General features: G+C 29.7%; 1 long non-coding RNA gene and 1 pseudogene across 2 annotated transcripts in view; one reads left to right on the forward strand and one right to left on the reverse strand.

Moving 5' to 3' along the window:
• Positions 1-820: 820 nt before the first annotated feature.
• LOC147816020 (uncharacterized) lies at positions 821-12,022 on the reverse strand. Its single transcript, XR_015431588.1, has 4 exons — positions 11,877-12,022; positions 10,346-10,437; positions 6,515-6,792; positions 821-5,558 (listed from the first exon to the last, which is right to left on the reverse strand). It is a non-coding gene; the product is annotated as an uncharacterized LOC147816020 (long non-coding RNA).
• Positions 11,861-12,905, forward strand: part of LOC147816021 (tyrosine--tRNA ligase, cytoplasmic-like) — a 30,507-nt pseudogene continuing 29,462 nt past the window's right edge. The window contains exon 1 of the transcript XR_015431214.1: positions 11,861-11,943. The product of XR_015431214.1 is annotated as a tyrosine--tRNA ligase, cytoplasmic-like (transcript). The remainder of the gene's footprint in view (positions 11,944-12,905) is intronic.

Below are 12,905 nucleotides of genomic sequence, written 5' to 3' on the forward strand. Positions count from 1 at the left end.
AAAGATTTAGCGTTAGAACAATACTAAAAAGAGTATAAATTATTAAAAGCTTTGTTTCACACAAAATCTACGAAATTACCGTTAAGGCTGCTTCATTTAATTTAGCATAATTTAACACGATTTTTAGCACTAAGGAATAGTTAAATATACTTCAAAAACACGTGGTATTTTTAAAAATGGCCTTTGGAACTATGACCCAGAAATTTAAATTCAGATTCGTAAAAATTCAAAAATGAATTTCAGTCTTAAAGCATCGAATTTTCAAAAATCAGAGAAAATGTTTCAAAATCCTAAATACAAAGTGTAATAGCATTTTTCACGAAAGAAAAATTTCTAACCTCTGTTTGCATTTATAACGTTTAATATTTTTATCAAACAATTAGGTTTGCTGCTAAAATAAAAAAAATTTTAAATCTTTACATTTGAATTAATAATGCAATGTAAAATACACTTAGTACATTTAAGAAGTGAATAGTGCTTTTACAATATAATGGAATTAACATATGCTGATATACTTTGCTTTTTAATATGAAGAACATTTAGCATTAGTAAACCAGATCATTTTAAGCGCCATAAAACTTGTTCTCTACCATGCCGAGTATACTGGTTTTAAGTGGATTTTAAGTAAATCTTTGTAATTTTTCTTCAAAATTTTTTATTTAGGTTTCTTACCGAAATAAGAGTTTGTGCTTAAGTATCTATAAAATATCATCAGTTATCGCGATCCCATAACGTAACGCAACAAAAATTTGTTCTTATTTAATAAAAGACCAAAAATAAACTAAACGTATGTTTTATTTCCGTCCAAGACAAATTACAAACTTTTACAAAATTTAGCATTTTAAAGAAATCAAAACAATAATTCAATACAAAATACTGAAAACATTCGCCACTAAATCTATTTAATAAAAAAAAATAAACCAATATTAGATTTACTATTTTGTTTCTACACAGTTGGAGATTTATAAATGGCTAATTATATAAGTTAGCGTAATTGTTTATTTAACTATTTTCTCTGAAACTATTGTAATAAAATTTTTGAACATGTGATTGCAACATTTTTAAATAACAGAACTTAAAAAATTTATGACAGTTCACTTTTAAAATTTTGTTCAGTTAAGTTTAGCTAAAAGTTTAAATTTTATTTCGCAGTTTTGAATTTTTATCTAATCTCATTTAATTAAAGCCAAAATTGAAGGAATCATTTTGAAAAAGGGGTTTCTTCAATGGATCCAAATTGAAGAAGACCCTTTTACAAAATGACAGATTCAACCTTAGGCTTAAGCTACTATAAAATTTAGAATTTTAAACTGAAATAAATTTAAGAAAAATATAAATTAACGTAGTGAGTATAATTTTTAAGAGTGTTTTACTATTACTGTTAAAAAAGGTCTAGTTTTCAAATATAGAAAGTTACAGAATAAATAAAATTGCATTGTCATACACAATTTGAGATTTATAATATATATCGGAAAATTTAGTAATCCAGAAAAAAAATCATTAATTTAGAAAATTTAAATTTATTATATTTTGACAACTGGTTCAAAATTTAGTATCTTTGAAAATTTTAAAAAGATTATAAACTTGTTCAGCAACCTTTGATTTAATACGAAACAAACTACAGGATTAGCTAGTATTCATTTTTTAAAAAATGATTTATACTAAGAGCATTTTTAGTGGCGAAATGTGTACAAAGAGAGTGCTTTAAAACTAATATTCAAGACACATTACTCACCAAATACTTATATATACAAAATAATATCGTTGACATCAACATTAAATATAAATTGAATTTCATACTATTGTAATACAATACATTTGTTATTAAATACACATTGTCTTAAAATAAAACTAATTTAAGAATACAGTTTGAGTCATGTAATCTAACTGATACAAGATTTAAGAAAAAACATTTAGCTTTAGGGTAACAAGAATTAAGATTTCAAAACATAATTTCAATTCAAATTTAGTTACTTTTAACACAAGTTTAAAGCGAATAAGAAACTTTAAATTTATTGGTAAATTGTACTTTAACACTAAATTTACCTTTTTCCATGTATTAAAACATTTCAATTAAATTTTGACTCATAAAAAATTCGTATAAAATTTGCTTACATTTAAACCTTTTATTTATTTGAAAGACTTACGTAGAATTGAAAATTTAGAAAATTAAATGAAAATACTGTTAAATTACTCCAAATTTAGAAAAGTTTTGCCCTAAGACACTCCAGAAATTTGATTATCGATTATTAGCACTTAAAGATTAATAAAAGTCAAAGTCGAAACTTATCTGTATCGAAATAAATGTTGAAAATGGCAACTATAAATGTTCGCTTCTGTAGTTTATATATTTTAAGACTTGGAAAGTTAGAGCTGCATTTTAAATTTTGGTATAAAAATTTTCATCTTTACATCGATCGCAAATCTAAGATCTAACAATTCTAAGTTTTAAATTCAGAACGATACAAAGTTTAACGTTTATTTTAAGATCTTCCATCAAAGGCAGCCCTCATCCACATAACGCTTAGATCACTTTTTTTTTGAAAAGATTTTTAAGAGATTCTATTACTGTCTTAATCTCAATGAGTGATCAAGTTCTAATAAACACTTTTAAAGCGCTGGGGGATTTTTCAGGGCACGAACCTGCGAAACTAAAATTGCAGTCCAGGACCTTACTGTACTCCACCAAACCCTTTAAAATTTTATTCATGACCTAGTTTAAAAGTTTCTATGTTGTTCGGCTGTAAGTGCTAGAGTTCCTCGGAGTCTCTGTCAAAGTTCCCGTTTAATAGTAATATTAAAGTAAAAGATTAAATCCTTATTTTTCCTTCAATGTTACTTCAACTCTAAATCAAATTATCAGTAGTTTTATTATAAACTTGGGAGTCTTACCTTTATTAAAAATCGCAACACACATTTGCCCTCTTATAACTATAAAACACTTCAGGCATCCAGATTTCCCCTCTAGAGTTGTTTTAATATGTTTACGAACAAATAATTTCTGAAAATTTTTATATTTTAAATTTTTTTAATTTAAACACTTCGGTTTTATAAAAAGCTCCGTCTACTCAAGTTAAAATTTCTTAAACTGGAAAAATTAAAAAAGGGTTTAGTTAATAATCGAATTCTATTTAAACTTTTGGTTTAAAAGTATTGTGCATATTGACTGGAGCTTTGATTTCGTTACAAATAGTTTTGTATTGGCACGAAAGCTCATATTATGAGATTTGAGGGGCTGCAGACGCAAAACTATATGTTAATTGAGCAACTTTTTACATGACTTTTGTCTTAAAGTTTATGTAATTTTAGACAAATCTGGGGCTGTCATTGAAAACAAATCTCTTCATATTTACCTTCTATTTGAAGTAATTTTTTCGAAAGAGTTTCTTTTACATTCAGATTCTATAAAATATTCATGTCAAAAACAAAACTAGTAGAAAATTAAGTCTGGCTAGAACTAAATGGAAACCTGGTTTTCTAGGTAAAATGGACTTAAAGGTTTGAATGAACTAGTTATAAAGTTCTCTCAAATGTAATAAGAGCAATTCGTAAGTTGTTGTAAATTTATAATAATTGCCGTTAAAAGACCTTTACAGTATTTGAAAGTTAGTTTTTACTTTAAAGAACTCGCTGTGACCTTTGAAACAAAATTTTTTTAAAAATTTAGTCATTCAAAAATTTGATTTTTATTAAAATAAAATTTCTGGTCAAGTTATGAATTTTTCAGCTCAGTTTCTATTCAGTCCAATCCCAATTATAATTTTACTTTTATTCAAAAAGATGTTTAGTCTTGTACTCTATTCTTATTCTACTACTGAAGCAGCGAATTAGTGTTATGGTTAATGTTAAGGTATGTTACGTGATTATTGAACAGTTAGTCATTATCTGGCTACTCCAGCAGCAAATAAGAATCATTAAAACTCCCAAGTTTATGATAGACTTTAAATGCAATTTATCTTCTATTTACTATTAGTAATTTGACTGGACTAAATAGCTTATTACTTTTACAATATTAGCCACTTGCTAGAATAATATTTTGATATTAGTTTTGAACTACGTTGAAAATTCTTGAGACAAGTAAGCATTTTTATGGAAAAAAAATTTTTAAATTTTCCAACTGCAATTACACCAATATTATAAAATCTTTAGATTTAAGCTAAATCACGCAAGAACAATTCTTCAGAAGTACTTATTTTTGAATTTGTTTTCTCAACTCATTTTAATTAGAGCACGTAGACTATTAAAAACTTAATTATATAATTAAGCTTAAAAGTAAAAATCCTATTTAGGTTTTTACATTCATATAGTCCCCCCCTCACTTCCGCCTTAGGGTTTTTAGAATTTAGTAAAATAAAGAGTCATAAGTCAAGTCCATTTTTTTTCCTAACTGAAAAGCAGGTTTACTGTGAAAGCAGACAAATTGTATGCTTTATAAATGCCCTAAAACTGTTCAATTAAAAATTCGTTCTATAAACTTGGTACCGAACGACGTAAATATAAGTCCAGTTTCTGATATTCAAAATCAGATACTTCTGAATTATTAAATCTAACTTTAAAAGTATTTTTAGTCTGTTTTGTGCATCTATAAAAATACCAAAAATTCCAGCAAAAGCTTTGAGAATTGCTTGACATTTTAAATTTAATTATTAATTGAATTAATTGTTTTCAGAATCACACCCTTTTTAACTTAAAGTTGAATCTCATGAAGAAAAAAAACGCTAATAACGAATTACAATGAATGTTTTTATTTGAAAGCACTCAATTTTATTACTTTCGCAATAAGAATGCTAGTTTCTTCTAATTTTTGTGTCAACAATCCAAATTTGGATAAGTTTGGCGAAATTAACACTTAATTAAGCAATTCCGAAGACTGAGTGATCGCCCGATGTTTTCAATTATACTAGCGCAAAGGATAACTTGAAGGACAAAATACCTGAGCAGAGTTAAAATCGTACATTCCTCTCGATGACTTCATAAAACGTCCCATAACATCTTAAATAAGAATTTAAAATTCGGTAAGGAAAGAAGTTCTTCACAAATTTTGATATTTGATGAGGGAATTAGCGTACTTAGAGATGTTCTCTATATGCCCTATATTTTTATTATAAAATGATATTTTTGCATCTACCAGTATTTGCTTTTACCAATATTTATTGGAATCTTTTAATTTGACATATTAAAGAAAATGTTTAAAAATAAAAAGTTACAATTTATGAGCATCTGTTTGCTCCTTGACTTTCTATAGAGTTTAGGAATATTGTAATCAAAATTTAATTGAAATATTTTTAATTATATCTTGCTTGAAAAGAATTCTTAAGGCTATTTATTAGAAAAGTAAGATTGAAACTAATATCAACGATCTAAAATATCTGCATGAGTCAAGATTAACATGTGTAGGCAATTAATGCGGTAAGTGTACAAATTAGGAACATTCCACATAATATAAAAAGAGTTCTTGACCTGTATAGAGTTCTATTTCAATTTGTTGCATTCGACGCTCATTTTTACGCAGTGAACTATGGGTGTTCATTCCAATAGAAGTGAGGACGGTAATAATTCTGAAAAAACAAAAACAAATCATCACTTTCATAATTAGAGATAAAATGAGTGTAAATACTTTGACAAATTTCTTTCAAAAATTACTGGAGTGGTAACAGTTTAAAACTTTCGTTGCAAACTAATCTTAAAAATGAAATTTTAAACTGAAACTAAAATGGCTCTGGAATTAACCCGTCAATGTAAATTGATTTAAATTTATGTTTTAGTGAGAAAATTTTTTCAGCTGACATGAAATTCAAGTTCAATAACTAATATTCATTTGAAACTAAGATATAGTACTTAGAAAAAACAAATATTTAAATTTAACACAAGTTTAACAGTTAAAGTTTGAGACGTAACTAGATTTAAAATATTGTATTATATATTATAACACTTTAAAAAAATTACTAACAGAAACTCGAAATTCCGAAGGCATAGTCAAACAGAATTTGAACAGAATAAGAATTTGTATCTGGGCTATCGTGGTTTCATATACACGATGGTAGAGTAAAAGGTAAAGCAAAAAGGTTTTGCGTGCACAAAACAGTTGTAAAAACTTGTCTTTAGCCAGATTTCGTTTAACTTTCATTAAAAGTCAGATTTCCGTAAATAGCAAAGAAAAAAACTGGCTTCCACTTTCAAATATAGATTAGTGTCTTAAATTTAATAAATTCAAAAACTACGTAGTTTTATTACATAGTTTAAAATATATATTTTAGAATTCGCAAAAATTTCTAGTAAAAGTTTTTTTTAAGATAAATTTTATGGCAAGCTTTATTTAATTTTTTAAGACTCATGCAAGCAATTTTTGAAAATCTGTCAAATTGTTTATTTTATGAAAAATACACACTGAAAATATACTATTTGCAGAGTAATTTATAGAGCTTAGCAATTGACGGCCAAAAATAAGAGTTTCCGCCTAAAGAACTTAACTGAACAAATATTTTACAGAATAAAATACAGCTTACATACACACCTTGTTTCGATGTCCTTAAAGCCAGAATTCATTTCTGGTTACTTCTGTTAATCAAGAAAATGTTGCTAGTTATTTCCATGCTGTGAAATTCAGGCATCCGGGGAGCAAAAGTCAGGCTACAAATTCATCTCATACTGTGAAATTCAGGCATCCGGGGAGCAATAGTCAGGCTACAAATTCATCTCATGCTGTGAAATTCAGGCATCCGGGGAGCAATAGTCAGGCTGCAAATTCATCTCGTACTGTGAAATTCAGGCATCCGGGGAGCAAAAGTCAGGCTGCAATTAAATATTAACTAATTACTGGACCGTAAACCACTTACATTAGTAAATGAATACTTTCAAAGTGATTTTTAAAAAAAATTTCAGTTCAAAATGTTACGGTAAAAAGTGTACAGATTTCTTACAGCCAACGCACTAAACTAAACCATTTTGATTGGAAGAAAAAATGAAGCTGCTTAAAAAATATTTTTCAATCAAATTGTTTTTAAACTTCAGATTCATTTAATATTACACGAAGAAAAAAAAAACGATACAGTTAAAGAGAGTTTTTGTTTGACAATTCAGTTTAGCAACCAGGTGGCTGGTCAAACTCGTCCATTACTTATCACTGGAGAGGAATTTTACAAATTTTGCCATTTAACAAGTTAATAAAGCTTTCCTTAAACACTGCAGAAAATCTCAATTCGCAGAAACTTTTAAAATGATATAAATTTTAAGCAAAGAATTAATCAGATCATAAAATTCACGAAACCCAACTCATTTTTTGATCCCATAAGCTGCACTTTATTACACAATGTTCTAAAAACTTCGCATTGTCTGCTTATTTTTATTAGCCAGAAAAATCGCTGTATTTTATCTCAAGATTTCTTTAGTTAGCAAGAGCATAATTAAATAAAAATCGTCTGTAAATTACTTGTTATTCTGTTTCAATCTATGTATAATCTTTACTTAATTGTGTTTTGAAATGCTCTGCGCTTAAACACTTCGTTAAAGTTATGATCCTTCCGAAGTAATTTTATATTAGCATACTAAACATTTCATAAAAATATTTATAAATATCAGTTTTACGATTTTTAAATAGTCGATTACGATATTTACATTTTTGGTAAGTTATTTAAAACTTTCAAAACATGCTGTTAAAATAATGACAAAAGTGAGACATTTTTGACTAGCAGCACTACTTAGTACCAAATAATCTACCCGAAAATTAAATAGGAATTTAAAAAGTCTTGCATGTTGCAAGAGTAACAGAGCTAAAAGACTGATTTAAGTTCTATCCCAAACAGAATCAGGAACTAAATCAGTGGATACATTAAAAACCTTTGATCTTTAAATTTTAATAAATTGAAATTCTCTTGTTAATAACGGGTGTTTGGGAGGCGAAGCCTGCAAATGAAGATCAAATTTAGAAATTAAATTTAGTTTTACCAGTTTTTCAAATTCTAGAAAATAGTTGTCAAGGCAATTTTCTCGAAATCTACGAAAGATACTCTTTTTACATTCGAATCGTAGTATTCTCGTGTAAAATAAAAAATTGCTTTTAAACCATCAGAACTCTGTATTTCTATCGAAATTTCATTTATAGTCGATAGAACTGCTAAGTATTGAGGATTGATGGGCGCAATAAAAGTCACGGCCCGAAACCAACTACATACGAAAGCAGAGACACTGAAGACTTGAAGCGTTGATTAGCGGAGAAATAGAGCACATAATTAGCACGGCCAGTAACACCCCTGCTAATTACTATCGTATTGTATCTTATGAATTTTATTTGACAATTTTACTAGTTTCTATTAATAACCTTTGCTGAAATAGAATTTAATTTATTAAAAATTTTATAGTTTGTTTTTATAAAATTTACGGGACCATTTACCCTGACTTATTTTACAAAATTCATTGCTTCAAATAGACTTCATGTGGGAGATTTGTAAAATTGAATTCCTCATTTAATGGCACGGCAAAAAGTTTGCGCGTAACCCAAAAAATGGCGACAACCGCTTAATAAAAAGTGTTGTAGAACAAAGAACAGTTCCAGAACATTGTGAAGCAACAAGTTTTTAATGAATTACTTTGTGTAAAGTATCTGCCACCACTTTTGGTACTCAGTAGAGCAAACATTTATATTTACAGTAAAATAAGTACACACAGGATTCAATAAAGTTACTTTAAGAGACAATCTGATTAAAGTGAAAAACATTTAATTTAGATTCCATATAAATAGGGACTCTTTAAATAACATTTGTTTGAAAAACCATACAAAGGCGTTGTGTAAAGAGAATATTAAGATTATTTCGAAATAAGTTTAACAGAACCGAAAACTAAAGTTTTCCCCTTTTTCGATTAACACCGTTTAAATTTTGTCTGAAGGCTCGATTTGGTTAAGGCTCAGTTTGGTGTTCTTCGCACTATTTTTAGTTTTTTAACATCAAGTTCGGAGAGTTAGTACACCAGTTTTCAGCGTGGTTAAAAGAATCCAGTGGAAATTTGAAGTTAAAAATCTACCAAATAATAGAAGCCCTTTACCATTACTTTTGAATTTCAATGAAATACTGGTGAGAATATAGTTTGCAGAAAATTACTATCATAAAACAAAAGGTGGAGACATTAAGAACATCGTTTCTAACTTAAAATCCTAGACTGCAAACTAGAAAATAATGAATTTGGAAGTAACTTAAAATTAAGCGAGTCTGTCTAAAACAAGAATGAAACTTAAGACACTCGCAAAAATCGAAAACTAGAAAAATGTAACTTCTGTCGAAAAGTTTTTAATTTGTTTTTGATGTACTTAAAAAAATTCAGTTTAATAAATTGTTATTTAACTGTCCTTTCTTACTCCAAATTGCACTAAATCTCAGTTTTAATTCTGTTAGTTTAGACCAAGACCGCTCGGTTGCTTCTCCGATAGAATCATTTGTGAATAATTTTATTGAACCAAGAGTATGACAATACGGATAGGAGTTTGTTGGACGAACATAATATACAGAATAATTTTGACTCTTTAAATCATGCGATTTTCAATGACAGAATCGGTTTGAATAATAAAATTTATGAAAAAGTTTAATTTTTCACTTCTGACTAACTATTTGATTGCTGTTGCTTAAATTTTATCAGTTTTGGGTGTTACTTTGTCTTACAATTCGAAATTTTAGACTACAACATAAAAAATATGCTGGGAATTATCTTCGGTTAAATAATTTTCATCAATGAGTGAGTCACCGTTTTTGAATGGATCGTCCGATGCATAAAAAAAAAAAAAATTCAGACCAGAAACAAAATTTGAAAGTTCTTAAGTCTCAAAACGAAAAAACAAATCCTGATTTTACAACTAAAAATACTTTTTAGCGGCGAATATTAGTTTCTATCTAAATTCATAGCAGTGTTGAAGACAACCAACATGCAACCTATAGTTTTCACCCAAAGTGTATCGGCGTTCGAAAAAAAAAAAAAAAGGAAAGAGTATTTAATGCATGGTGTGAATGAGCGAGAGACTAGTGTAAGCTTCTACCATTATAAAAATTTCAGATTTATAAACATTTAGATTATTAGAGCCTATAAATTCCTGAAAGCTAGATTCGGTATTATTGTAAAAAAGTCTCTTTATAAGATTGTTTATGTTTTTAACATTTAATTTAGAAAAATAGTGCAGTTTTTACACTGTACGCTGATTTCTTTTATTTCTTTGTGTTCCCAACCAAAACAAAGTGTTTTTGAGAGGAAATTCTTCTTAAAGTTTAACGTTTACAAATGCTTAGTCTCCAAGAGTAAAGAAATATTTAAAGATTAAAACAAATCTTCATTAATAGAAACACAAGAAAATAAAAATGCTCACTTTTGTTTTCATAGAGATTCCACAAGCATTGGTAGTTTTATAATCAGGAAAAAGAAACTCCATTAGTTATTAGACAAATCCAGTCAGAAATCCTGAATGAAGCAACAAAGAGTAACGTTACTTTTAAAAGAAACTAGTCAAATATATAATATACATTGATTATAAAATATATTGGATAATCGTAATGGAGAAATGCATATGAACTTTGCATAAAGTTTACGAGAAATTTAAGTAGATTGCAAATTTAATAGGGATCTGTATCTTTTGGGCAACAAATTTTATTCATAGTGGTCAGGAATCTAAAAAGATACTGCTTTGTTAACCCACTGGAACAATATTTATAAACAACCCGATATTTTTAAAAATATAAAAATAAATAGAATGAATTGGATGGCCCACGTGATTCGAATGAGTGATGAAAATACAATAAAAAATATGCTGCTTTTTAAACCCATTGGAACGAGAAAGCGGGGAAGGGCTGTTAAGATGGGCTGACTCTGTGGAGTCAGACTTTTTTGCAATTTATGAAAAGAATACGAGATAAATCGGAAGTCATTATGGAGAAATCTTCAGATGAAGGCATTGGCCCACATTGGGCTGTCTGGCCAACCATGATAATGGTTAGGAAACTGGAGAAACTTTGTCCAAGTCAAAAGGTGTATTTATTATTTGAGCACCCTAGCAAGTTGCAAAGTGTCCAACAAGATACATTTTTTGGGGTTATTTAATTGCTATGTATTTTGCTTATATTATTGAGAAAAACATGAAAAAATGATAGCCAGAAAGCACAGCAGTGCTGCGATTAAAAATTTGAATGTTAATCAGAAAGCGGCCGGAATTTACAACAGACTATCGTTTAGGCATTATATCGGAGATCCTTATAACCAGAAATTTATCGAATAAACTCACAAACGGGCCTGAAACTGTTGGAGTTTCAATTTTAAGATTCCAAATATGAAAGTTAATAGAAACTAATTAAAAAGTGATCAAAAGGTCTACTTTGTATTATCCACTTTAATTAGAAGTACTCAATATATCGTCAGAGAAGTTTCAAAACAAGTTGTATGTAAAATAAGGATTCGAAACTCTGCAACAAAATAAACTGCATAAAAAATAAATTATACGAGTATTAAATAAGTAAGATTTTCAATTATAAGAAAAATTGATTTTAGTTCTCTGTAAAAACTCTGGAATAAAAATTCAGAGTTGTATCTAGTAACAAGAATTTGTACGAATTCAACACTACACAGGAAAAGGTTAACCAATCGAATATTACGTAGATTTTTTATATAGCGTGCGTAGATGCTTTAAGCATCTAAACGCTATTTAAAAATCCTAGTTCATCAAAATCTTATTTTCCGGGAATTAAAAATTTAGTGAAGCTTCTTTCATTTGAAATTAAATTATTTATTTTAGAGTTACTAAGACTTTTTCAACGACTATAAAGTTGATATGAATATGAACTTTTTTATCTTAAAATAATTTCATACAAAAAATATTGCTGGTTATACCAAAATGAAAGTAAACTTACCTGTTAATATTGAAGCAACAACAGACGGTATATCCCACAATTTCAACTTTGCACGAACCACAGATACGTGAGTAAAGAGCGAGCGAGTGTTGCTCTCTTTATATGAAAAGGTGAATGCTTGGGATCGCATCCGACTGTTCATTTTTGTCACAAAAACCATTTTTCTTTTCAGCTGCTTGCTTGACAGGAAAGGATTGATCACTGGTGGCTTCTCACAGTGAACTGATCGTTAAGACACGGTTCCCAGAATATCACCGAATTCAAGCATCACTGGCTGTGGTCAGTGTGTGGATGGGTGAATACTTGGATCAGTCTGCGCAAGTTCCGAGGGCGTGTGGTATGGGTCCTCATTAGTATGCTCTGCCGTAGCGTGCTCAACTCCACACGTAGGCTGCCAAGCTACCGAAGCGGAGTCGCCATCCCCGCTGCAGAAGATCAAAATAGTGATAGCATGTCTTCGGATCATGCTCAGGGATGTTTCCCAGACCGTTGCTAATAGCCCATTGTGCAGCTCTAGTGCAGCGTAAATGAACTAGAACTACAACTATCTCTGATAGGGACCGTGGTAGCTCAGTGTTTAGAGAATCAGACTCTGGTCCGGAAGGACCGGTGTTCGATCCTGGATGCCGGTAAGATCCATCGAATAAATGCGTTATACTTACTCGTAAAATCTGTGGAATCTAAAATCCTGTGGTGGGTCACCGAGCAGTACCGTGGGTACAGGGATTTGGAGAAATGTCCTTCCTCTTCAAATCTATGTCTGCCTTAAGAAAAATTGTGATGGCATGTCTTCGGATCATCCTCAGGGATGCTTCCCAGACCCCCGCCTATAGCCATTGGCCAGCTCTAGTGCGACGAAAATAAATACCTACTAAACTAAACTCAGTGGCCCGACAGCCCATAGAGGGCCAAGGCCTACTGTGCACATCTCAGTTTTCCTGACCTTGGGCTTTGGGGTACAGGAGTAGATGTTCTGTTTAGATGGTCAGTTAAACGCGGAACCTCCAGTGTTTATCTCCTAAACATGCT

Source organism: Parasteatoda tepidariorum, chromosome 2, assembly GCF_982258835.1.
Source record: "Parasteatoda tepidariorum strain Cologne lab strain chromosome 2, Ptep-v5.0, whole genome shotgun sequence".
NCBI lineage: Eukaryota > Metazoa > Arthropoda > Arachnida > Araneae > Theridiidae > Parasteatoda > Parasteatoda tepidariorum.